This window comes from Canis lupus, chromosome 12 (genome assembly GCF_048164855.1).
Source record: "Canis lupus baileyi chromosome 12, mCanLup2.hap1, whole genome shotgun sequence".
Lineage (NCBI taxonomy): Eukaryota > Metazoa > Chordata > Mammalia > Carnivora > Canidae > Canis > Canis lupus.
Window position 1 is genome coordinate 47,518,445 of NC_132849.1, and position 25,761 is coordinate 47,544,205.

A 25,761-nucleotide genomic window follows, 5' to 3' on the forward strand; every position below is an offset into this window, starting at 1 on the left:
AGCACAGAGCAGAGGCTTCTGGGTCAGGATGGAGGACAGGCATTGGGTGCATGGCTGCAAATGGTTCCAGGTGCAGATGCAACCAGAAGCCTGAGGACCCACAGTGGCTTCCTACCTGGGACCTTGAGTGTGGCAGTGGCTGTAGGAGCAATACATCCAAGAGGGGACCACAGGGCTAGAGCGAGTCCAGCAAGGGACCTGGGCATAGAATTTAAAGAGGTGTCACCTATTGTTGTACAAGCTTTGCCTGACCCCCAAATCCGAGCCCCCATTAAATTTTATGCCCCAGCTATCTCACTGGACTTGCATTGGCCCCAAGTTTTGGTGAAGCCCTTGCTGTTGCTTCAAGCTATTGCTTTAGGCCTGAAAGCGGCCTGGTGGGGTCAGCAGGTGGAAGGCAGGGCTGTGGACCTCAGCTGTATATTGAATCTCGTTTGTCCATATTGGAAGCAAGTCATGTGCCTCAGTTGTCCTATTGCTAGAGGTACCTGTACACGTACATCTGATCGTGCCTTGTATGGATCCAAAATTTGTGTCCACAGGACCATTGAACCGAGCTGGTCACTGGAGGCTCAGATGTCTAGAAAGCCTCACAGATCTACAGCGCCTTCTGTGGACGATGTGGAGGCAATTCTAAGGCAGTAGCAATGCCTGGTATTACTTTACTGTACTGGCTGAGCCCATGAACAGAGACAGCTGTTCTGTAGAAGGGCAAAGATGGAGTTGGAACATCTTTCTTGAACATACTTTTAAATATACTTTGTTGTTGTTGTCTGTTTGTTTTTGTTTCTGTTTTGTTTTAAGGACTTAATCTATGGAGCTCCATCAGGCAACCAAAGCAATCCAAGTTTAATCTCTAAGCATTCATGTCCCAAGTTCAGATTTTTCTTGCATCTTCTCAGCTGGTGCATTCCCCAACTTCTGAATTTCTAAAAATACCCAGCGTGGTTCCCTCTACAAAACACCAGCACCCTGCCAGCTGTTAAATAAATAAACTCAAAACAAAAATGCTGTAGTCGTGAAATAAGATATATTTAATTAAATAAAAAAGGAAAAGCAAGTGCTATTACAAGAACATAAAACTGTAAGGCATAAGATAAAAACTAAATTACTACAAGGCAGCTCGATCCAATCTAATCCTTAAAGATAAAGATGAAACCAGAAAATTGCATGTATTGAGAAATCAACATAAACCCTGAGCAAATATTAACTAGAGATCTATAAACTGGTTGATAATAAACAGTTCTATGAACATTAGGATTAGTAAGGGAATAGAAATGGAGTCATATTGGGGTGTGGGGGACTTGAGTGCATCTCTCCATCCTGCTCACAGCAAGCATTTGTGCAAGGATCTTGTTCAGGTGACTTTTCCATTAGCTAATTTCAGTAAATCTGAGAGGAAAAAAATCAAATGCTGTAGAGGTACCTGGGCAAATTCCTATCATCTTTTGAAAGGCACAGAGATGGATGTGATCTCATCTTACCAGGCTATAAAATGGAGCTTGCAGATAAAATGTTTGCCTTTTACCATGGGTTTCTAACTTCGCTGTTGACATGATTTTAACAATGTGTTTAAGCATGAAGAATGGTCCAATTACATGTTAAGTAGACTTTTTTTATAGTTCTAATAAAGGTTCATTTAGACGTTTATACTGACAACTCAGTTCTTTGGAAGGGCATTTTTCAAGTTGCCTGCTAAAAGAAAACATTTTTTAGCCCTCCCCCACCAACACCCCCACAAAAGAAGTAGAAGAGGAAGCAATGTGCTATTAGCTACAGAGTGTTACTCCAGCTTTCAGAGACGCCATTTGTAGAGAGGCCGGTTCATCTGTTGAAGAAGCCAGCAGTGGCAGCTGAAAAAATCAAGCTAATTCACAGGTGAAGATGCCCTCTTTGTCACAGTTTCAGGCTCCCGGAGAAAGATGCTCTTTTGAGAGCATTCATGCATTTCACACCCCACACAGGGAGCTTCAGAATACAATCTGAATGGGAAGGACTCAGGAGAGTGAGGGGGCTGGCTCTGCCAGGCAGGGAATGCAATCCTCCACCAGATCAAGGTGCTGGGACAGCCCGGCTCTCTGAAGAAACCGGAAGGCCCTATGGGGACAGAGTTAGCCGTTCTTAGGCCCCTGGGGATGGAAGTGACCTGGGGGCTCTTAAAACATAGTTGTGATATTTTTTTTTCCTCTAGCAAGACTCCAACTAAAGCGTTGCTGACAGAAAAAGATACCTATGTGCTCTTAGCTCTGGAAAAAGTCTCCACAGCTTCCTAGAATGAGGACCCAGCTCAAGTCTTACCATTAACTCATTGTCAATCATCGTAGGGTCTCAGACTCTTGCTGCTAGCTTCTTCTGGAAAGGGACTGTATTTGTCTGTTAGGGCTGCTGTAACAAAGTACCGAGTGGCTTCAACAACAGAAATTTTTCCCCTCACTGTTCTGGAGGCTGGAAGCCCAAGATCAAGGTGTCAGCAGGTTGGTTTCTTTTGAGACCTCTCTCCTTAAGCTTGTAGGCAGCCATCTCCTCTGTGTGTCTTCATATGATCTTCCCTTTGTGTCTCTATGACCAAATTTCCTCTCCTTATGAGGACACCAGTCATACGAGATAGGGGCCACTTTAATGATCTCATTTTAATGTAATTCCCTGTTTAAAAATTCTATCTTCAAATACAATCACATTCTGAGGTACTTGGGATAAGGACTTCAACACATAAATTTTGGGAGGACACAATTCAGCCCATTACACTGCTGCATCTTTATCCTTTTTGTGAATCTGGGAGTACGAATACATTCACTTCTTACCTTTTCTCCAGAGGATTGCTCAATTCTTGGTAAGGGAGGCAACAAAAAATAAACCTCATCTATTTCCCCATTCTATGAATGGAGACCAGGAGAGAAGCTGCCCTGCCTAGGAATTTCTGTTGTAAGGTAAGGAAAGCTTTACTTTTAAAGCATTTGCAATTGTGATTTGCAGTCATGCCTGGGCCTCTCTCCAGAGCTGGTCATTGAATTGAACATGGTTAGGTTCAGACATGGACAACTTTTCAAAGCTACTCTCCACCCCCCACCCAAAGTAATGCTACCATGTAGTCAGGGTTGACAAGCCAGTGGTTTTCAGGGTCTCTGGGTATATGAATGTGACCCTAAAAGGCACATGGTTTCATTTCATCAGTCATTTCTGTTGCATTGTTGGACCCCTGGACATAGTCTGGAAGGGGAGAGAAGGCCAGTAGCTATTCTGTGTAATAATGCACAGGAATTTTCACAGTGCTCAGGAAAAAACTCTTTATAGATGATGTAGTCTTCAGGAAAATGTTTCTCTTCTTAATGGGGATTCAGGCTGTGCTAAATCCTGTATCTGAGACTTATTGTATATTCTTGAGAAGAGAGAGAGAGAGTGTGTGCGTGTGCATGCGTGTATGTGTGTGTCTGTGTGTGATTGAGGATATCCCAAGAACCATGAGGTGCCACAGCTCCCTCTGGGTCCCCATGAAGTGAACATGGAGAGTTGCCCTCCCCCACCCAAATGACTCACTTGAAAGTGCCTGTGGTGTTTTTCCAGATTCAGTTCACCAGGTAATGGAAAGAATAGTGTCTCAAGCCTTGCCCTGGTGAGCAGAAGGGAGATTAAAGCTGGCCTTCAGGGCTAAAAAGTGGGGAGGGTCAAAACCTGAAGTACTGAGGGTCTCTTTCCAAAGACAGGATTGGCTGACCTGACACTGGAACATGAGGCCAGGAAGTATCTCTTGCAGAGAACTTATTATTTTTCTTGAATTTTAGGAAAATCATATTGTATCTCATTTAATTGTAGCACTGCCACATTGTGTGCCACATTGCCTCTCAGCAGGCAACCCTCATCCTCTCAGTTCATCGTGGAGATGTATCATGCGGCAGGTCTTAACTGGCTGAAACAGGCAGGGTTTTTCAAAACTGCTAGTGTCTAGGCCCCAGGTAGACCAGTTTCATCAGTCTTAGGGTGGAGCCCATGCCGTCAGACAGAGAACCCATGAAAGAGAGATGGATGATGGTCCTCAAGATCCAGGGAGTAAAGGGCCAAGCCCCAAGGCAACCCTGAGAGGAGCAGGATAAAGAGCAGGTGAGACAAGTCTGTGTCTCCAGATGAAAGGGAGCTGTGATGTATTGGTGGGAGTGCCATCTGGACTCATCTGTATACTTGTTTTATGTTCTTCTCAAGAATATTGGAATATCTGCCAACAATGTTGGATAGGTATGATGAAGCAGAAGTAGACAAGTAGTAAGGTGATAAAATTGTTTTTATGTGTGACCCACATGTGTTCTACTTTAGCTCCCCTACTCCACTCTCAAGATCAATAGGGACTGCTTGGCTACAGTTCTTCACATAAGCAAATATATATTGAATATTAACTATGTGCTCAACACATGGGCTTCTGGGAAGCTTACAGTTGAGTCATGAGGATAAAGTATGTCTACATGAAAATATAAATTTCTGCATAAGTCTACATGCTTTGGGAACAGTCGGTGGCAGTAGTAGGCAAGCAGTTAGAGGAAGGGTTGCTCCCGGGGCCAGAAGGAGATTGGATCTGTGGAAAGCCAGAGACTTGAGCTACATCTCACAGGATGGGGATGTTTGTATGTCTGGGTGAAGGGGAAGAATGTCTGGGTGGAGGCAATCACATGGGGGGTGGACACAGTGCATATTATGGGAGGTGGGGAAAGAGATCTATAATTCTGATTATAGGGTTTGCAATGGGGAAGATGTAGGAGACACTACAGATAAAGCAGGGCACTTTGGAGGTACTGGCTGGAAATGCAGAAGTGTGGATTGAGTGGTGGGTGGGTAGATGGTTATTACCTGGCTACCTGGTCATGCTCCCCTGTACTACCTCTCCTCCCACTTGTACAGTACTGTGACAGTTAAGACAGGGAAGCTACCAGAGACCTATCTCTCAGAGTTGATGAACACTAAGTAGACAAAGGTAGGGACAAGGCCATTGAGTAGAAATGAAGGGGAAGAGACAATTGTTTTATTTTAGTAATAAAAGAATGAAAAAGTAGATTAGATGTGGATGATTTCATGCTAGACTCAAAGGCTCCTTAAAGTATTCATGTCTCTTCAGTGGTCTCTTATTAAGACTATATGGCCATATTCCCAACCTACTTTATGGAGTCCTATTTTCCAAGTCATTAATTGTTTTCTCACATTCTTAGAGATCTTCAAGTTTTTTCAAATCCCTCTCAAATCCTGAACATTTCAGAGGTAGCCTGGAGAGGCTCAAAATGTCCTAGAGATGCTGAAAAACCTTCAAATACTTCATATAATGGAGGGTTTTTTTAAATTAATTTTTTTTGTCATTCATTCCTGCATTGAATTCATATGTATATGAGTAGTGACCTTCCATGGGCAGGGGCCAGGAACTGACTGATCAGAAAATAAACTCCAGCACTCACTTTGTAGAAAAGGAATGGGCTCTACAGGAATTACTATGAAGCACATTGTAAAATCAGGTATGTATTAGTAGGAAAAAAAGTAACTCTGGTTTATACAGAGTGTGATCCTACTGAACTGACAAGCTTTAAAAAAAATCACTCCTTATAGGAAAAATAACTGTGACACAAAATTGCGTCAATAAGGCTCTGTTATTCACAATTAGTCACAAAATTTAAACAAAAATTAAAATTCTGTTTAGGACAGAATTATGATGAGGTAGGGGCTTTCATAGACATCATTCAGTATGATGGTTTCCTGAGTGAATAACTTATCCAAAGGCATTTCTTTTTCTTGTGGCTTGAACTTGCCAGCCTCGTGCCCCGAGGACCCTGGAGGGGCTGTTAGAGGAGACTCAGAACACGGGGAAGCAGCCCCTGGGGCTAGAGCCCCCCGCACAGGTGCCAAGTTAGTGAGATGAGGATTGTGCCTCATGCAGATGCCCGTGCAAATCACAGCACACCCGACCTTACTATTCCTTTATCTGGTGTCCTGGGCCTCCTTGGAGCTGACAGGACATCACAGGGGGTCTGTGATGCTTGGTGAAGATGAGGAACCAAAGCAGAGGGGAGCAGAAGGAGACTCATCCTCTAGGTTTTTGTGTGTACAGATAAGGCACAGTTGTGATTATAAAAGTGATTGAATTTCTTTAGAACAGTGGGGTGGGAAGTAGTGAAGTTTATGAGTGAAGGAGCAGAGGCCCTCTGAGGAGCAGAGGACAAGAAAGTCAGTACCCTCTAGGGTCACTAGCACCAAGTACTCTAAACAAAGATTTTGTGCTCTCAGGGTTGTGGTCAGCCTTGGCAGCCAGGAACAGTTTATCTCCTTGATGGGGCAGGTAAGGGCACCCTGATGTGGCCTTCAGGGTGTGGGGTGGAGGAGTGTGAGCCCACCTGGGGACACTGGCTGGGCCTGGACACTGCTGACCCTACTGACAGAGGAAAGGTACTGATGGCAGGTGGTGGCTTCAAGTAACAGGAGAGGCTGCCTTGGCCCTTCTGTCTTCTGCCCAGGGTGCTAGAGCTGGCCCAGGTCCTTCAATTCTGTGGGGTGCCTGGAGAGGGTATGTGTGTGTGTAGGGTGGGCAGGACCTGGGATTAGAGGGCATATATGAGAATCTCCAGAAACCAGTCTATTTTCAGTATAAGGAGGGCAAATTAGAGAGACTGAACCCTTTGGTGGTTTGCTTTCCTTCCGACTCTGCCCTGGGCTGGAGGCCTAGGGGAAGGCCTGTGGCATCGACATGAGCAGTAAGAGCAAAAAGGTTGAAATGCCTATAATAGAGGTGTGCTCATTGTCTGGGGCAGCTAACAAAGTACCACAAATTGGGCAGCTGAAACAACAGGCATTTACTGTCTCTTGGCTCTGATCAAGGTGTTGGGAAGGTTGGTTCTTTCTGAGGGCTGTGACAGGTGAGTCTGTTCTTTGACTCTCGCCCAGCCACTGGTGGGTGGTTGGCTGGCAACCCCTGGCATTCCTTGTAGATACATCTCCACATCTCTGCTTTCTTCTGCACATGGCATTCTCTCTGTGTGCATGTCTATCTCTGTGTCCACATTTCCCTATTTTATAGGGGCATAGTCCTAGTGGATTAGGGGCCATTCAATGACCTCGTCTTACCTTGATCCTCTGCAAAGACCCTAATCCCAAATAAGGTTGCATTCATGAGTCCTGGGGGTTAGAACTCCATCATCTTTTTTTTTTTTTTAAAGATTTTATTGATTTATTCATGAGAGACACAGAGGCAGACACACAGGCAGAGGGAGAAACAGGCTCGTCACAGGGAGCCTGTTGTGGGACTTGATCCCGGAACTCCAGGGTCACACCCAAGCCGAAGGCAGATGCTCAACCACTGAGCCACCCAGGTGTTCCCTCCATCATCTTTTTTGAGGACAGAATTCAGTCCATAATCATGGGCAAGGGATTATAAGACAAATGGGGAAGAACACGAGTTTTAGGAATAGGCTGCAGCCCTGCAGCATGTGGGCTCATTGGGTCATTCAACACTTGTGTTCTTAGCTATCAAGTGAGGGTTTCCAGAGTGCTGCATCACAGAGTTGGTGTGAGGGTGATAGTGTATCTAAAGACCTCTTGATTTGTGAAGAGGATGTTCCTATCGGTTCTGGCCGTAATGTGCCATCCATATATCCTCTCACTGAAGAGGCCAGTCATATTCTTAGACCCTTTGTTTTATCAACTGTGAAATGGGTTGAATAAATAATATGTTGATTTGGCCTGCAATCCCTATAGCATGACAGTTACAAAAGAATGGGTAGCAATGTATGTATTGGCAGAAGGCCACATCTAGGTCTGGGGGAAGAGGGTGGGCAGGGAGTTAAGATCAACAGGAAGCCAAAGCCCAGGGGATTTGGTTAGGCCTGGCTGGGGGCGGTGGGGGGGGGGAGGCGGGGGCGGGGGCAATGGAAATGGAGGAGTTCAGGCAGGGCAGAGAGCAGCAGATGGTATGTGGTACAGCAGTGAGACAGAAGGTGTTCTAAAGCTTTGTTTTTAGTGGTATTCCAAATGATTTTGACATTCTGATTCCAAATAATTCTGACATGTGGGTGTTTCCCCTACAACAAGCAAATTTCTGACACCAGCTGGGTGTTCTGTGATTCAACTTAATTCTGACGGTCTCCACTTGGAGATAGCATTAAGTCCCGTAAGGAAAGGGCTCAGTCCTATAAGACTGCCCCCCGCCCCTGCCACCACCACCCCTTGTTCAGATTCCAATTGTAAGCCCAAGTTGTTATCTGTGCTTCTGACTTATGGGTTATAAACTGGAGGTTCCCTCAACTCCCTTCTTGGGTTTAATTAATTTCCTAGAGTGGCTCACAGAACTCAGAGAAACATTTTACTTATTCAACTACCTTTTATTATAAAAGGAGATAGCTCAGGAACAGCCTGATGGAAGAGATGCACAGGGAATGTACCTCTCCAGGTGCACCATACTCCTCAGATCTCTGTATCTTCATCAACCCAGGAGCTCCTTGAATCTTATAGTTTTGGGAGTTTATGAAAGGTTCATTGCAAAGCATGACTGATCGTATCTCCATTTTTATTACTTCTTCTTTTTCAGGAGAATGGGCAAAATGGGGCTGGAAATTACAGGTTTCCACTCATGGGTTGGTCTGTCTGGTGACCAGCCTTGATCTTGGAGCCCACCCAGAGTCGCCTCAGTAGAACAAAAGACAATTCTATCATCCGGGCAATTACAAGGGTTTTGGGAGCTCTGTGCCAGGAACGAGGGGTCCAGAGACCAGTATATTCTCTATTATCTCACAGACGGCTATTTGTAGACACTAGCCACAGTATACCTCAGAATCCTATTCTTGGGTCGCACTGACTGTGACCTCTGAGATCCCATCCCAGAGGGATGACTGGTTTCTGGAAATATATGTAATACAGCTCTGCTACTTCTGAATTAGCTCTGCTACCAATTTTGGATTCCTCCCTTTGGTAGCTTAATAAATATAAATATATGCTTGCCTCTGGTCTTCTAGCCTAAATCAAGGGAGCCATTCCTTGGAAGCCACAGAGGCGACTAGCCCCTCCACCATGATCTTGATGAACCATCACAGATGTTCTGGACAGTGCCCCTCCATGCTGCACTCAGCCTCCCCCACACCAGTGGCCTCTCCAGCGGGCGAGAGTTTGTGTTTCTGCACATACATGTTATTTTATTTTATTTTATTTTATTATTTCACTTTTTTAAAGATTTTATTTTTTTATTCGAGAGAGAGATTGAGAGAGAGAGAGAGAGAGAGAGGCAGAGACACAGGCAGAGAGGGAGAAGCAGGCTCCATGCAGGGAGCCTGACATGGAACTTGATCCCAGGACTCCAGATCACACCCTGGGCTGAAGGCAGTGCTAAACCGCTGAGCCACCCAGGCTGCCCCATGTTTTATTTTTAAAAAATATTTTATTTATTTATTTTAGAGTGAGAGAGAGAGAGAGAGCATGAGCAGGGGGAGGAGCAGAGGGAGAGGGAGAAGCAGACTCCCTGCCAAGCAGGGAGCCCAAAACAGGGCTCGATCCTAAGACTCCAGGATCACCTGAGCCAAAAGCAGAAACCCAACCGACTGAGCCACCCAGGCATCTCTGTGCGCATACGTGTTCACTAGGATGTTTTATCTTTTACCCTCGGGATCTTTCCCCTGGGCCCCTCTCTGAGTCTTGGTCTTCCATCCACATCGCTGTTCCTAGACTGAATTCTTGTTACTTAAAGGCTGTAGGCCCACACCTTTCACTGCAGCCTGAAAGGGGAGGCAGTTGGTTAACAAAGAAAGCTATGGCTGGTGATTTTTCTTTTTCTCCCTGCTCAGTTCTGAAGCTGAAAAAAATCATGGCATACTTCAAACTTGAGCAGTGGCTGTGAATGTATTCACTCTTGAATTCATCTGTGAGGTTATTATACGCAGCTTTGATGTTACAGCAAGACTACCTGGGTCGTTTTGTTCCAATTACTCAGTGCAGAGGAGGACTTCATGCCGCACGAAGGCGCCCCACTTTGATGTTTTGTCGAGGCTGCCCTTCTCGGGGCTGAGGCATCGGGGGCGATGCTGGGCCGCTGGGGCACGCCCAAGTGGTGGGGCCCGAACCTGCAGCCGAGGAGCTGGGTGCCCTCCACACGGCGCTCCACCGGCTGGCCCCGAGCAGCTGCGGCGGGAGAAGCCTAGCGCGGGCCTATCAAGCACATTTGCCATTGCATCACAGAGGATCTGGAAATAACCTCATTTTCCTCAATTAGGAAGATGGAGATTGTAATGGCTGTACTTTGCTCTCCTCAGACGTCTTTCATCTCTGCATTGCAAAGTGCTCTGAAAGCATGATTAACGAAGCTTCCCGACTCCTCAGCCGGCCAGGCACCCCACTGCCTGCTTCTGTCCAGGCTAAATGGTGGAGGCCAGCTTGCTGGGGGAGCTCAGGGTAAAGAGGACCCTGCTGATCCCAGCACAGGGCAAGGATGGTTGCTGGGAACCCCGCGGGGTGGGGGGGACAGGGGGAGGAAGAGCAGCATGGGGGCGGGGAGGCGGGGGCCTCGGAGCTAGCCCTGGCTGTCCCGCTCGCTGGACCTGTTACCGCCACTGCCACCCACCCCCATCCAGGTCTCAGTGTCAGCCTGTGACAAATAGGGAGTGAGATCCGAAGATGAATTGGGTCCCTCCCGGCTCTGCCACTCTGGATCCGTGTGATGATGTGTCTGAGCCACGGCCTCCCCAGGCCCGCAGGTATCCTGCCTTGATGACATCCCTGCTCGGACCCGGGGTGCTCCCTGGCCCTGTGGAATGCCCCTGCCTCGCAGCCCCCAGAGCTGTCCTCGTCATCTGTGCCCTCCATCGCTCCCCCGCCTCGTGTGCACGGGCGCCCACGCTCACACCCAACACACACCACTGCAGCAGATTGGTTCCAGGCTCGCCCGCCCAGGCCAGCTTGGCCTGGCTTCCACGCGCTGCCTTTAAGATGCCTTCTCCCACCCTGACCTCTTTCCTTTGCCTTTCCTCCAAACACAAATACTGGCTCCTTTGGCATTTTTGCTGCACCGGATTCCTCTCCTCTCTCCATTCGGGTCGGACCTCTCCTCCAAGACCCTCCGGCTCCTGCAAAGCCTTGGGCTGTTAGCTTAGGCATCAGCCACCCACCCAGCTGACTGTGATTTAGAGCTTTTGTCACCTGCTTCTTGATTTTCTGTCTGTTTACCCCTCATTGCTACCAATATTCCTTCCTGTCTGTTGTAGTAATTCCTATTCCCTTCCCAACTGCTGTCTTCACATGCCATGGGCTAAGGACTAAACTTACGGAGCTGTTGAAACGGAGGTGTGACAGGAAGGCTGAGGCTTCCATGTCTCTGTGCAGATCCTGGTGCGTCTAACCTGTGTGCTCAGCTGCCTTTTTAGGACCTTTCTTTTCTCAGCTGTGCTCCAGATGGCTGAGGTTGGAGGATACTGGAGTTTTGGATGGATGAGACATAAGGGAACTGCAGAGACAGGTAGTACACACAGGAGGCTCCAGAGAAGGGAGGGCAGTGAAAGGCCCATTCCCTTCTACTTGAAGAGTAATTGGGGAAAAAAAAACCAACAAAGAAAGAAATTAGACTTGCTCTTTATTATTGGTGGTCAATAGATGCATCCAGATACTGCATTTTGAATCAAAAATTGTAATGTTAGACCAACAAAGTTTTCCACCAGTGTTCTGGAAATCCTGAGTTTCATAGGTGAAACATACTTGGAGAATGGTGTCTCATTTGGAAGATGCTTATTCTTGCCCTAGACGTTGCACCCTGTCCTGTTTTCTAACTCCCCCACAGGACAGCTCTGCCAGGGGGAGGTACTCGCGCTCAGTTTTGGGAGCTAAGGTAGGGTGCTCCATGCAGGAAGGCTGCCCCTGGGTGCCCCACTTGTAGGGTGCTCTGAGCAGCCCACAAAAGCAGTTCTGGGGGAGAAGCTCTATTTAGTTGTAGAGGCTTTCAAGTGTAAAAGTGCAGTAAAACTTAATTCTGTCTCTTTTCTGGAACAAACAAAAAGAACACTGAAGTGGAAAGTGCAGAATGGGAAGCATAGGATAGCCATGAGGTTGGAGTTTTGAAATGGGGAAAAGTTCCTTTGAGTGTTCCACACGTGAAACGTGTGGGGCAGACACCACCTGTCCGTTGGGCAATCAACTCTGGGCTTATGGGCCTTTCTGATGTGGGTGAGATGCTTCGAGTGGACCCCTTGTGTGAACTTGTCTGGCCTCATCGCTGGTGCTCCCTTCAGCCTAGGGCCCCCCACCCCTCCCACCCCAAGTTGCTCACAGACAGGTTCGAGGAGGCTGCCAACCTCCGGCTTGGTCCTGGAGGATCTGCTCCAAATACAGGCAGCTGCAGGGCCCTTCCTGTGGTCTCCAGGCCAGAGGACCAGTCTCTGCCATGCTCTCAAGTGCCTCTGCTCCTGGGCCTCCTTTGCCGCCGCCACCAACCTTAAACAGGCATCCCCAGGGGAGGCACCATGTGTAGAGCTTGACTGGATCCTGACTCCTGACTTCTGCCATCACAGCCTGCCTCCTTCTCCTCTTCTGTTGGCTCAGTGGCCATCCTGCTGCCCTTTGACGGGTGACCAGAATCCTTGCCGTGTGGGTCACCATTGCCCAGGCCCACGGCTGCAGAGGGGCATGGCCCATGGCTGCATGTGTGGGGAGCAGATGCTCTGCAGAGAGGACTGATGCTGGGAGACATCTGGGGGTCCAGCAGCATGCAGGAGAGGGGAGTAGGAGACAGGAGAGGCAAAATGCCCTGCCCGGGACTAGCTTCAGGTCCCATTTGGACATGATTGCGAGAGGGTCTTTTCTGGATGCTACAATAACAGAAGGAGATCACGAATTTTCTGCATCATCTGTTTAGGATACTTATCACTGTGATCTGTGCCTCAGGGTGTCCAGCTGCAGTGGCCCATCATTTCATGGGTACCCCCGAGGCTCACTCAGGCCCTGTCAGGAGGATCTGGGTGGCACAAATGGTCAGCTACCCTCCAGGGGGTGAGGTCCCCACCAGGGCATGGAGCTGCCCCTGGGATCGGCTGACCCCCGGGGCTGTTTCCACCCATACGCTGGCACCTAGATGGCACCCTGCGATGAGCTGCTGCCAGTAGGAATGCGAGTGGAACCGTGAGTGTCACGTCTGAGCCAAAGCAGTGAAATCTCCCCATGTTTCAGTGGATGGGAGAAGCCAATGAAGACTTGGGGTGGGCAGAACCATGAGCTTGAGGGAGCCTGGAGCCCCACGTGAGCATGAGACTTGTGCCCGATGGGGACCACCCGAGATGGACTGTGACATGAGTGCACCATCCCTCTTCACTGTGAAGCCCCTGAGGACTCATTGGCGTTTAGGGCTTCACTCACACCATAGCCTGCATTCCTATAACTAACACACATTGGTTTCGACAACCCATAGACTTTCTGGTCCTAACTGAGCGTTAGGTGTCAGTCTCCTTTTTCTTCTCCCTCCTCTCTGCCTTCAGGAGCGGCTACTGCTGAGTGGCAAGGTTTGCAGAGAGAGGACAAACAAGGTAAGAGGTGGGCTAGGGTTGTTATTGAAGGAATTTCTTTTCTGCACCCTGTGAGATTTTTTTTTTTTTTTTTTTTTTTAGTGATTTCTGGGTCTCTGGAATTATGAAAGTAATGGAGTCATGAATATAATTACCTCTATTCTGTAATTACCCGGCAAATATCATATGAATACATAGGGGGTTTGAGTCAGCAGATCTGGCAGCTGCAGAGTTTGATTATGATGATTTAGCTGTTGGGAAATGCCAGGGATTAATTTCGGTCATCAGTGTAGGAACAACAAGGAGAAATGGCCCCAAATTAGGAAGGGACAAATGCAGGCTGTGTGGTAAGAACACTTGGGGACTGGGGGTCAGTTGGACAAAGCCTCCTCCCCATCTCCTGCCACCCCCCCCCATGTCAGTCCTGCAGGACGGGAGTACATACCGCTGTCGCCAGGTCACTGCTTCCTGAGACTCACACGTGGGATCACAGAAGGTAATGGATGTGTTTGTCTGAGCTCCCTGGCTTCCTTAGCAGGGTTTCTACCCACTGTGGCCACTGTGCCCCTGTGAGGGGGAATGGGCACAGCCATCCCTGTTTCACAGGTGGCAGCCTGAGCCCTGAAGGAGGGGACCCCTCAGTGCAGCACAGTGAATGAAAGCCCAGGTCCCCCCTGTCCCTTCTCTTTTCTTGTACTCGCTTTGGTGAGGAATGTACCTCTAATTATAGTGTTTTTCCAGTGGAGAAAGGTGATTTTGTTTATGACTGCTTTTGCAAATGGGTCCCAGGAAAGTTTTGTGAAGAAAATGTGGGTACCTGTTGTGCAGATCAGACCCTGCTGTCCTGGGAAAGAGGTGGAGAAGACCCTCTGGCAGCTTCAGGACTCCTAACAGAGGCCAAGTATCCCTGTGGTCTTAAACTTTGCTGTGTAGCTGAGCTATGTGGTGTTTCCCTTCCTCATTTGGGGCCATTTTTCTTTGTTGTTTCTACACTGATAATCAAAATTAATCCCTGGTATTTCTCAACAGATAAATCATTATAATCAAACTCTGCAGTTTGATTTTACTCATGAGTTTCCTGGTCTCTTCTTTAGACAACACCCAATCACCATCACTAGAGTGGAGACGGTGGTGGTACCTGGGTGAGGCCAGTGCTGCCCTGGCATTTTCCATTAGTCTAAATTGTTCTTTATTCCTTTTATTTTGGGATGCAGTGCTCACCACTCACTGTCCTGGGAAGTCCCTAGAGGCTGAATGATTCAGCTCCGCATCTAGCTACATGGAAAAAACGGACCTTGGATGAGGGACAATCAGGGCTGCTTGGGTTAAGGCTGCAGTGTAGGGGTGTTTTGGGGCACAGAGGTGCAAACTCACAAACAGAATCTGTCCAGGCCTGGATCTGTTCCCTGCTCCAGGTTGGAAGACATCAAAGTGATTTCTTATCTTTATCAATGGAATAACCAAGATTTCCTTGACTTACTAAAGCCTGACAGGCTAGCTGTTGGTTTGAGGGTAGGGAGGGTAAGCGAGCCAGGAGGAAGGGTGACTCATGATGGAAAGAAGTACAATGATCTGAGGTGCTCCTTATTCATGGCCATAAGTAACACCAGGGACCCAGGGTAAAGTTGTTCTGGGCAGCAGTCATGTCCACCTTCTGCATTTGTGGAGCTGTCCCCACGAGATGCAATTTCAGATTCATCTTTACCTTGTCAACATACATAAATCTGCCCCATATCTCTACCCCAAACACAGGCTGACCACAGATTCTTATCCAGGATTTTGTCAGAACTTTAAAAGGTGACATTCCTTAAGGTTTGAATTTAGATCTAAATACTACTTTTGATAGAGTGTCCAACTATCTTTGTGATGCTGACTTGGACTCCTGACAATAACTTTAAACTCTTAATGGTGACCCCAAACCAGATCTCAGCAGCTTCCAATATATAAACTAACTCTAAGGTCTAAGTAGAAGTCTAGCCCTGACTGAAACATAGACACTAGGCTTCAATTGAAACAAGGTTCTCAATTTAACCTATAGCCTGATCCTTACACTCACCATGACCCAGACATTAACCGTAGCTAAATCTCACAACTGTAGATTCAAACTCTAATTTTTAGGCAGCCTTAAACCTAACCCAACCAAGAAATGTTTCTCAGGTCTGACTCTTGCGAGCTGGAATATGATACCCTCATAGATTATCTGTAGGGGAGGAAAATTTTCCTCTCACCCTCTTACATTCTCCAGCTAGGACTGAGAAACAAAACAAAAGAAAAACAATACAAACAAATAGACAAACAAATGACAACAGGCTAGCTGGAGTAAAGGCACACAAATTTATTTGTTGTTAAAAGTTTTATGTGGCATAGGGGGACTTTATAGAAAGAAGACCGCACAAGGAAATAGCTAGCATTGTAGGCTTTTAGACTGAGAAAAAGAGGATATATTTAAAGAAAAGTGACAAGACAAAGGAAAGGAACTTTGAGCTCCTGAGGCAAATTGTAGGAAGGCAAATATGTGGGGAAAATAGTGGTGGATAAGAATGAGTTAGTAAGGTTCATTTGTGTAGACTTCTTAGTGCCATCTCCTCTCTGGTGATAAGGTTGTTAGTCCCTTCCTGGCACAAGAAGTGGTTTGGGGTGGGGTAGGGGGCACCCTCACAAGGGGAAGTTATGATCTATGTTTAGGCGTGGGGGGACTACAGAGAGCTCATCTTGTATTTGTGTTTTCTCAATTGCTTTCAGCTCAAAATAATCCTCATGCTAGACTAGTATATTTTGGGGTGCATATTTTGGTCTCCGACATACCCTTTCCCCACTTGCCCCTCCATTCCCATGTATGCTGCTGTGGGCGGGCTCTCAATTGTGATGATTCCTGTCTCCCAGGCAGGATTGTGAGTCTGGAGCTTTGAACTTGTCATTGCTTTTTGATTCCCAAGATGGAAGACACACTGATTTGATGATAGACAAATGCTATGCGTTCGTATTAGTTGAGGTGAATGGTCTAAGGTGTCACCTTTTTGAGAATTGATTTGCATTAAAAATCTGTTACTAAATCCTGGGCTCTTGGGGTAAATAGAGAAAAATTTAAAGTAGTTCTATGTGATGGTAAAGGAAGGGGGGATAGAGTGTAGCTTTTTGCTTCAGTTTATCATCTTTTTATGGCTCACTCTTCCAAAATAAGTAGGGATACAGTGAAGATTAAATGAGCTAATATATTAAAAAGTGTGTAGAGCACTTGATAGATGTTTATTATTATTTTTTATCATCATCATCATCATCGTTCAACTTCTTAAGCCCCGAATAGATCTGAAACCATTTAAATTTTCACAAAAATAATTTGAAAATGTGAACCTAACTTTTCACTGTCTTTTCAGCAAAAGCTACCATTTGGAGATATAAACATTTTTGGTAAGCATAACTTCTCTGAAGGCCACCTTCATAAAGTTACATAAATAACTTCCATGGAGCAGAGAGATCAGTGAGAGATGGTGAAAGAAGGCACATGTGTGTGAAGCAGAAATTATCCTTGTTTAGTGTGACACAGGGAAAGAACACCACCTTTGAAAGTTCTATGAGTTTATTACAGCCATGCTCCATTGCCTACCCTACCAGTTATGGGCAATTCATTCATTCACTCACCAAATCATGCCCTCCTCTGAACAGAGTAGGCATCATTCCATCTCATGGAACTTTCGGTCTAGTGACAGATACTAAACATGCAAACAAACACTATAATTGTAATTGAGGTAAAATTCAAGATTTAAAATGAAGTGTAAAGAGGGCAACAGGAGAAAAAGATTCTCAGTTTGAGGGGGTCGAGGAAGGGCCTTCTAAAGCTGAAGGGTGAGTAGGAGTCACTCAGTGGCAGGATGAGGGAGAGAGTTTGATTTGGGCAAGGTTGTCATCTGGAGGGGAATTAGACCTTATTTCACAATAGTGTGTGGTGCTTGTGTGTCTTTGCAGCTGTTTCCATATTATGTTGAGATTATTTTAGTTACTGAACCCATTTCTGACTCTTTTTAGTTAATACCTTGATGAAGAAGCACATGCTATTGCTATATCACAAATGTATTTTTAATAGACTATTTTTTTAGAGAAGCTTTAGGTTCACAGCAAAATTGAGCAGAAGTTCTAGAGATTTCCCCTATACCCCCTGTCCCCTCCATATGCATAGCTTCTCTCACTGTCAAAATATTTCACCGCAGTGGTATGTCCCAAACGAATTTTTGCTGTAGTATTTTGATATAACTGGCTCCCTTTGCAATACTATGCATTTTATTTTATTCATAAAAAGCCATTCTGAGCAGGGCTCCATTGCCAGAGCAGTTCCGAGCACAGAAAGGGTTAAGATAATAGCCTGTAGAAGGAGCAGCCTGCTGTGAAGCCCTGAGAGTATAGCAGGAACAGGGTCAGTCAGGAGGAGAGTGGTACCGTGGGGCTGGAGAGGTCGGGGGAGGGGGGCAGATATTGGAGAGTTTTAAGGGCCACATTGAAGAATTTAATTTTTTCTCACAGCAAATGGGAAGCATTGGAGAGTTTTTACGCAGAGATTGATGTCATGATTTGATGGATGTGAAAACAACATGAAAACATGAAAACACCCCCAGCCACCACCTCCAATAGCCTCTTCATCGGTGCATGTGAGAATTGGAATGTGGGGATGGTGGAGATAAATTAGGGAGAACTGTAGCCTGGAGTAGGGTGATAGCAGCTGGAATATGGGAAAGGGAACAGAGTTAAGATATATTCTGGAGGTGAAATTGGAAGTTTGTAGTAATGCATTTGACATGGGAGGTGAGAGAAAGAGAAGTGTCAAGGATGATTCCACGTTTTTTTTCCAGAAGTCACCGGCAGATAATGGTGCCATTGTCTGTGACAAGGAAGACTGAGAAGGAGCAAGTGGCAGGGAGGGCTCGGTTTCAGACATGTCAATTGAGATGCCTGGGAGACGTCCAAATGGATGTGTCAAGTAGGCGATTGGATAAATGAGTCTGGAGCTTAAATGAGATCTGAGTTGGAGATATGAATTTGGAGATGCCAATGTATAGATGACATTGAAAATCATGGAGATGAATGAGACTGCCTTAGGCAAGAGTGAGATGAGAAAAAGGCCAAGAACAGCTCTGTGGAGCTTTAGAACTTAGATGTGGTGTGATAATGGATTGTCATAGTGATAATACAAGGAGCTAGCTTTTATTGAAGGTTTTTCCACACCCTAGCATTGTTCTAAATGGGCTGCATGTATTCATTCCTTTATTTTCATGGCAACCCGATGAAGTAAACTGAGGTGTGAGAGACAAAGCATTTTGCTTAAGATCACAATTAGGAAGTGGAGGAGCTCGGAGTATGAATCCAGCAATCTGGCTCCAGAACTTCTTCCCTAATCCCTCCGGAGCCTTACCCAGAGTAGCCAGAGGTGTCAGAAAATGGCTGGAAAACCAGAAATGTGCTGTCCTAGAAGCTAAGAGTAGATGTGGGGGGCTGGTTCACCTAGTCAGATGCTGCTTAGGTCCAGTAAGATGGGCTCCAAAGGTTAGCCAATGTGGCAACATGGAGGTTGTAGGCAACATCAGAAAAGGCAATTATGGTGGAGCAGTAGGAAGGTAAGAGTAGAAACTGGCTGGCTTGGCTTATAGAGGGCTGAGGATGCAAAGGTGGTCTTGTTAGGAAACTGTCCCCTGAGGATAGAGTACTCACTTTGCAGGATAGAGTACTTACTTTGCACTTTGAAGTGTATATAAAGCACATAGCACCATGCTTAGCACAATGTTATCAATTTTAATACAAGTCTGCATAATGTTGAGATCCTAAAGGCCTGCAGTATTGATGTCACAGGAACGAGAATAGGAATGCCCAACATTTAGTCAACCTCAACCAGAATGCATGTGTGGGCCCGTGTGCATGCGCGCTGCGCGCACACACACACACACACACACACACACACACAGGCACCATGACATGCTCAATGAGAACTGAGGATGAGGAAGACAAGTTTTGCCCCCTGGATGGTCTGACAGTCTGTTCCTAGATGAAAGGCATACCTACAGGTAGATACCAAGGCTGCCTGTGACATGCCACCCGCCGTGAGTGTGCAGAGAGGGAGGCTGAAGGGCTTCAGAGGAGAGATATCTGGGCTCTGATGGGATGGCACCTTTCCCTGGAGGGGAGTCAGACTGTGTGGCCAGGATCCCTGTTTCTGCAGGGATCGTGTTCCTGCTCTACTCTCAGAGCCAGGGACTGGGGCAGGGGCAGGGGCAGGGGCTTTGCCCTGAGCCTTGGTAGGTTCCAGGCAAAGCCATCAGTCACGCACATCCCATAGCAACAGCACTTCACATTTCCAAGTACCTCTCTCCACGGGGCTGAAAGCAATTTGTAAACAGAACAGAATGTATCTCATTACTCCTCACCACCCAGCCTCCCGTCCTGCTGTGACTGATGGCTCGGGCTCATGGGAAGGAGCCAGAAGACCCTGGTGTGATTGAAAACCAAGTCAGGAAGCTCCCCCAGAAGGAACTTGGAGTGCAGAGTCAGGAAATGGGGTGTGGGTGTGGGTTGTTCCTAGAGTTCCTCAAAGCTGCTCCTCACATCCTTCCCTAGAGGAGCTGGCAGTGAAAGCAAACCTCACTCGCCCTTGGATCCTTCACCTGCTTCTGCTCACTGGAGAAAGGTGGATTCAGCTCAGTCCCCGGTCCCAACCATCTGCCTTCAGAGGGGTCTCTGGCATTTTCCTTAACCCAAGGCTGTGTGACTCATGACAGGAAAGCTAGGCTTCTTTATATTTCCACAGTGGACAGTACTCCCTAGATCCTGCCACTTCGCTGGAACCTCTGACCTGTTCCCTGGACAGGAATTGGGGTGGAGGGGCCAAGGAGGTCATGGTGGGTGGGCTGCAAGACAGAGCTGAGGGTGCCTTCAGGACCTGGGGGCGGGCCACATGAAACACAGACCCAGGTCTCCTAACTGCAAGGCCTGAACTAATTTGGGGTGCCGTGTGGCTTTCTGAGTCATTTGGAACTTGCTGCAGTTTTTCTGATATTAGCACATTGCTCTTCAGTAAGTCTTCCTCACACAATTTATATAAAACCGTCTGCAAATGTGTGGAGTGCCCTTGGTAATTCCTGCAGAATCTCTGGGTTTTGGGCGGAGTCTTTGGAGGCTTTAAATAAGGTGAGACTGGGACAGATGAGCAGGACCTTGCAGATAAGCAAGAAGGTCTATTGTGTGGAATTAAAGGGAAACTATTTTCCTTTTTTGCTCACTATCCCATCTCCTCATAGCCTGCCTAATCTCAGCCATCATTAAAGGCCCTGGCTAAGCTCTGTTATCTTCTAGAAAACTCTTTTTGATAATTTTTTTTTGCAGTATTACTTCATTTTATTTAATTTTTTTTATTGAGGCAAAATTCACATAATGTAAAAACAATCATTTTCAAGTGAAAACGTCAGTTTCATTTAGTACACCCACAGTGTTGTGCCACTACCCCCTCTGTTAGGTTCCAAAATATCATTATCACCCAAAATGAAGCCCTTTCTCCATTAAGCAGTTATTCTCTCCTGCCTCCCCATTCCTACGCTAGTTTGGCAACCTCCAGTCTGCTTTCTCTCTTATGGATTTACCTAACCCAGCTATTTTATATAAATAAAATCATATAATGTAGGACGTTTTGTGCCTTGCTACTTTCAGGCAGCATAATGGTTTCTAGGTTAACCAATGGTGCAGCATGTATTGGTACTTTATTCCTTTTCATGGCAGGATAATATTCCATCGAATGTATATACTACAATTTGTTTATTCATCTGTTGATGGACAACTGGGTTATTTATACCTTTTGATGGTTATTAATAGTGCTGCAAACACTTCTGTACCAATACTTGTTCTTTTTTTTTTTAAATTTGTATTTATTTATGATAGTCACACAGAGAGAGAGAGAGGCAGAGACACAGGCAGAGGGAGAAGCAGGCTCCATGCACCGGGAGCCTGACGTGGGATTCGAACCCGGGTCTCCAGGATCGCGCCCTGGGCCAAAGGCAGGCGCTAAACCGCTGCGCCACCCAGGGATCCCCAATACTTGTTTTAATACATTTTTTCCCCATTTCTTTTAGGTATATACCTAGGAGTGGAATTTCTGGGTCAAATGGGATTCTATGTTTGGATTTTTGAGGAACCAGCAAATTGCTTCTCACTGCAGCCATACCACTTTGCATTCCCACCAGCAAACCTTGATATTTCTATTTCATAGTAACTCTTCTGCAGAGGAAATTATGGTATATTTTTTACCCATGTGAGATGTCTTCTGGGTTCTCTATCATTTCTATATTACCTTTTAACTTAATTTTAAGCTCTACAATCTCAAGGACAAATTTTTATTATTTATTCATTTGTTAATTCATGGACTCAATTAGTCGTTAGCATTATAGTTTAGTAGCTAAGATTCCTAGCTGTGGAATCAGTGGGTTCAAGTCGTGGAAGTGCGAGTTGCTAGGTGCACAATTTAGGGCAACTTATTTTACCTTTCTGCTTCTTAGCTTCTGCATTTGTAAAATGGGAATGATGTGAGTTGCATTAGTTCATATTGATGCTGTGATATTTAGCACATATGTGGTGACTTAAACTAGCACACATTTATCATCTCATAGTTTTGGAGGTCAGAAGCCTGAAATGGGTCTCATAGTGTGAAAATCTAGTGTGGCAGGACTACGCTTCCTCTGGAGGCTCTAGAGGAGAGTCTGTTTCCTTACCTTCTTCAGCTTCTAGAGGGCACCTGCATTCCTTGGCTCATGGTCACCTTCCATCTTCAAGCCAGCAGCTGCATCACTCTGACCTCTGCTTCTATCCCATCTCCTTCTCTGATTTTGATGCTTCTTCCTCCCTCTTATAAGGATCTTTGTGATTACATTAGCCTTACTGAGATAATCCAGGATAATCTCCCCATCTTTAACTAAATCACATCCACAAAGCCCATTTTGCCATGAAAGGTAACAACAGATTCTGGGGTTTAGGTTTTAGATATTTTTATAGGCCATTACTCTGCCTATCACAATCGCATTGCTCCATACAATTATTTTGAGGATAAAATGAAATATTTCACTCAAAGCACAGGTTCTCAGTGATGTTAGACATTATTGCTGCTCTTGCCAATGATGGCTGTGCCTATGGCTACTTCTGGACAAATGCTGTTAGATTTAGTAGAATGAACACAGGAAGCACTCTGTGAGTATTTAGGGACTGCATGTGTCTGACTCCTAGAATGGACTGCCTTTTCTCAGGAAGAACAAAGTCACTCATCACACTCTTCATTCAGAGTCCTCCTTGGGGTCCCACTTAGTTCAGACCCATCTTTGGAGATAACAAATCTGAGCCCTATAGCTCTGGTCTAGCCCAGAGGTCTTATATGTTTCTGTTGTCTCTGAATTACAGAATTAAAAGTTCTAGGTCACAAAAGACACACTGGATAAATGATTGTTATCCAGAATGCACAAAGAACTCTTAAAATTCAGTGATAAGAAATAAAACAACCTAGAGGCACCTGGATATCTCAATCGGTTAAGTGGCTACCTTTGGATCAGGACATGATCTTGGGGTTCTGGGATCAAGAAACCCCCATGATCTTGGGGTTCTGGTGTTGGGCTCCCTACTCAGCAGGAAATCTGTTTCTCCTTCTCTCTTTGCCCCTCCCCCCAGCTTGTGTGTGTGTGTGTGTGTGTGTGTGTGTGTGCGTGTCTGTGTTTGTGCACGCTCTCTCAAATAAATGTTAAAAAAAAGGGAGATCAACTCAATTAAAAAATGGGTCAAGATTTTTTAAAAAAATATTTATTTATTTGGGAGAGAGAGAGAGAGAGGTAGGTGGGGATGGGCAGGGAAAGGGAGAGGGAGAATCTCAAGCAGACTCCCTGCTGATCATGGAGCCCAACATAGGGCTTGATCCCATAACCCTGAGAACATGACTTGAGCTAAAACCATAAACTAGACACTCAACCAGCTGAGCCATCCAGGCATCTCAAGGGTCAAAGACTTTAACAGACACTACCAAAGAAGATGCACAGATTGTAAATAAGCATAGAAGAAGATACTCCACAACCTATATCATCAGGGAAATGCAAATTAAAACAACAGAGCTACCACTACCCACCTATTAGAATGGCCAAAATCCAGAACCCCAACAACACCAAATGCTGGTGAGGATATAGAGCAATGGGAACTCTGCTTCATTGCTGGTAGGAAAGCAAAATGGTACAGTCATTTTGGAAGATGTTTTATGGGTTTCTTATAAAACTAAACATACTCTTACCATAGGATCCAGCAATTATATACCTTGGTATTTACCCAAAGGAGGCAAAACTTGTGTCCTACAAAAAGCTCTACAGGGATATTCATAGCAGCTTTGCTCATAATTGCCAAAACTTGGAAGCAACCACAATGTCCTTCAGTAGGTGAGTTGATAAATTGTAGTACATCCAGATAATAGAATATTATTCAGCACTAAAAATAAATGAGCTATCAAGCCATTGAGGGACATAGAGGAATCTTAAATGCACTCGGTTAAATATCCCTAAGAGAAAGAAGCCAGTATAAAAAGGCTGCATACTGTATAACTCCCAATTATGTGACTTTCTGGAAAAGGCAAAACTATGGAGACAGTTAAAAGATCTGTGGTTGCCAGGATTTGACAGGGGGAGGGATGAATAGGAGGAGCAGAGGATTTTTAGGGCAGTGAAATACTTTGTATGATATCATAAGAGTAGATATATGTCATCATATATTTGTCCAAACCCACAGAATGTACAGTACTAAGGGTCAACCCTCATGTAGACTACAGGTTTTGGGTGATGATATGTCAGTGAAGGTTCATCAATTGTAACAAATGTACCACTCTTATGGCAAGGCTCTGCATGTGTGGAGGTATATGGGAAATCTCTGTACCCTCCTCTCACAAAGAAAACCCCCCAAATTCTAGGTCCCTGGGAAGTCATAGTGAAGCTTAGGAGCAAGAGGTTGGGAGATAATACATATGAAGGCAAGCAGAAGTGGAATCTCTACTGAACTATGAAAGCTTCTGAATTACTGTACCTGATGTACTTTTATTTTATTTTATTTTATTTTGACCTGATGTACTTTTAATCCCAAAGAAGAGTCTATTTATAGGAGAGGTTCCTCTAGGCAATGGTAGAAGGAAAGTCCCTAGAACCCTCTTATTTTGTCTTGCCTCAGAAGATGGGCCAGAAGATGAAGAAAAATGGGGATGAGGACCTTCAGATAATATGATACCTGCTTGTAGTCACTTAGTCACTTGGGGAGATTTGGAGAAGATTTTGCTCTTGCTATTGTCAGGCAGCCCTGCTAATTGCGTTCACTATAGTAGCCCCAGTTGGGAGATGTGCAGCTGCTCTCAGAGCTCATGGTAGGAGCAGAGATTCTTTCCCTATGTGTAATTTAGGGGCCTATGAATGGAGGCCAGGTCCCTGGATGAGGGGACTGTGGGTAAGGCTGGGGAACACAGGGTTTGGCTCTTATAAAGAAACTTCAGTTCCTAAATTTTCCCCTCTTGGCCTTGGTCACCCTATCTGAAGAAGGTGGGTGGATTAAAGATCTTGCACAAGTTCCTACAACCTGTGATCCTATAACTGTATAAAGAGTTGTGCCAAAGAATTTTAAAATAAATACTTCTCTGATGATGCATGTGAGCATCATATCAACAAAGTGTGACTCTTGGGTTTTGACTCAGTCCATGGAAATGTCTGGCTCATGTCCTGCCCACTTATGTTTACTCATCTGCAACACTTAGAGAAACTCTTGAGTCTCCCAAGCCCTGCCTTTTATCCATACCCTTGTTTTGCAGTGATGAGCAAACTCTCAGGGTTTTAAGAGGTGCCATAGTTCCTAGGAGGCAGGAGACAGAAATACACACTGAATGGCCATGAAATGTTCCCCAAGAAACATAGAAATAAAAGTGCTTTTGTGGCCATTGCAGTCATGGAAAAAGAAGACCAGAAACTGAAAGCCCTGAGGCTGAAGCAGGAATTAAATAGCTTCCCCCATGAGGAGCACCCCTTGGACCATAGAGAACATAGTACTGAAAGCCAGAGTGCCACGAATTGACCCTAGACTTACATGGAAGAGTCAACCCTTAGGGCACCTTCTGGGACCTTGAACTTTGAACAGAAGATGAGTTCTAGAATGCAATAGATCTTTTTAGTAGTTAGAATGATATGACACTACAAGAAGGGAAAAGTGAAGACACATATAGGCAAGAGAAATCTCCCACCAGGGCCCAGTG

The 25,761-nt window shown here is 45.7% G+C and overlaps 1 long non-coding RNA gene across 2 annotated transcripts in view; it reads left to right on the forward strand.

Moving 5' to 3' along the window:
* The window catches only part of LOC140600724 (uncharacterized), a 111,980-nt gene that overhangs the window by 55,993 nt on the left and 30,226 nt on the right, over positions 1-25,761 (forward strand). Inside the window, exon 1 of one of the 2 annotated variants that reach the window (XR_012003884.1) lies at positions 13,857-13,983. The exons of the other annotated variant lie outside the window; for it this stretch is intronic. This is a non-coding gene — a long non-coding RNA (uncharacterized lncRNA). Of the gene's footprint in view, positions 1-13,856; positions 13,984-25,761 lie in introns of those variants that run through there. 2 annotated transcript variants of the gene reach the window in all.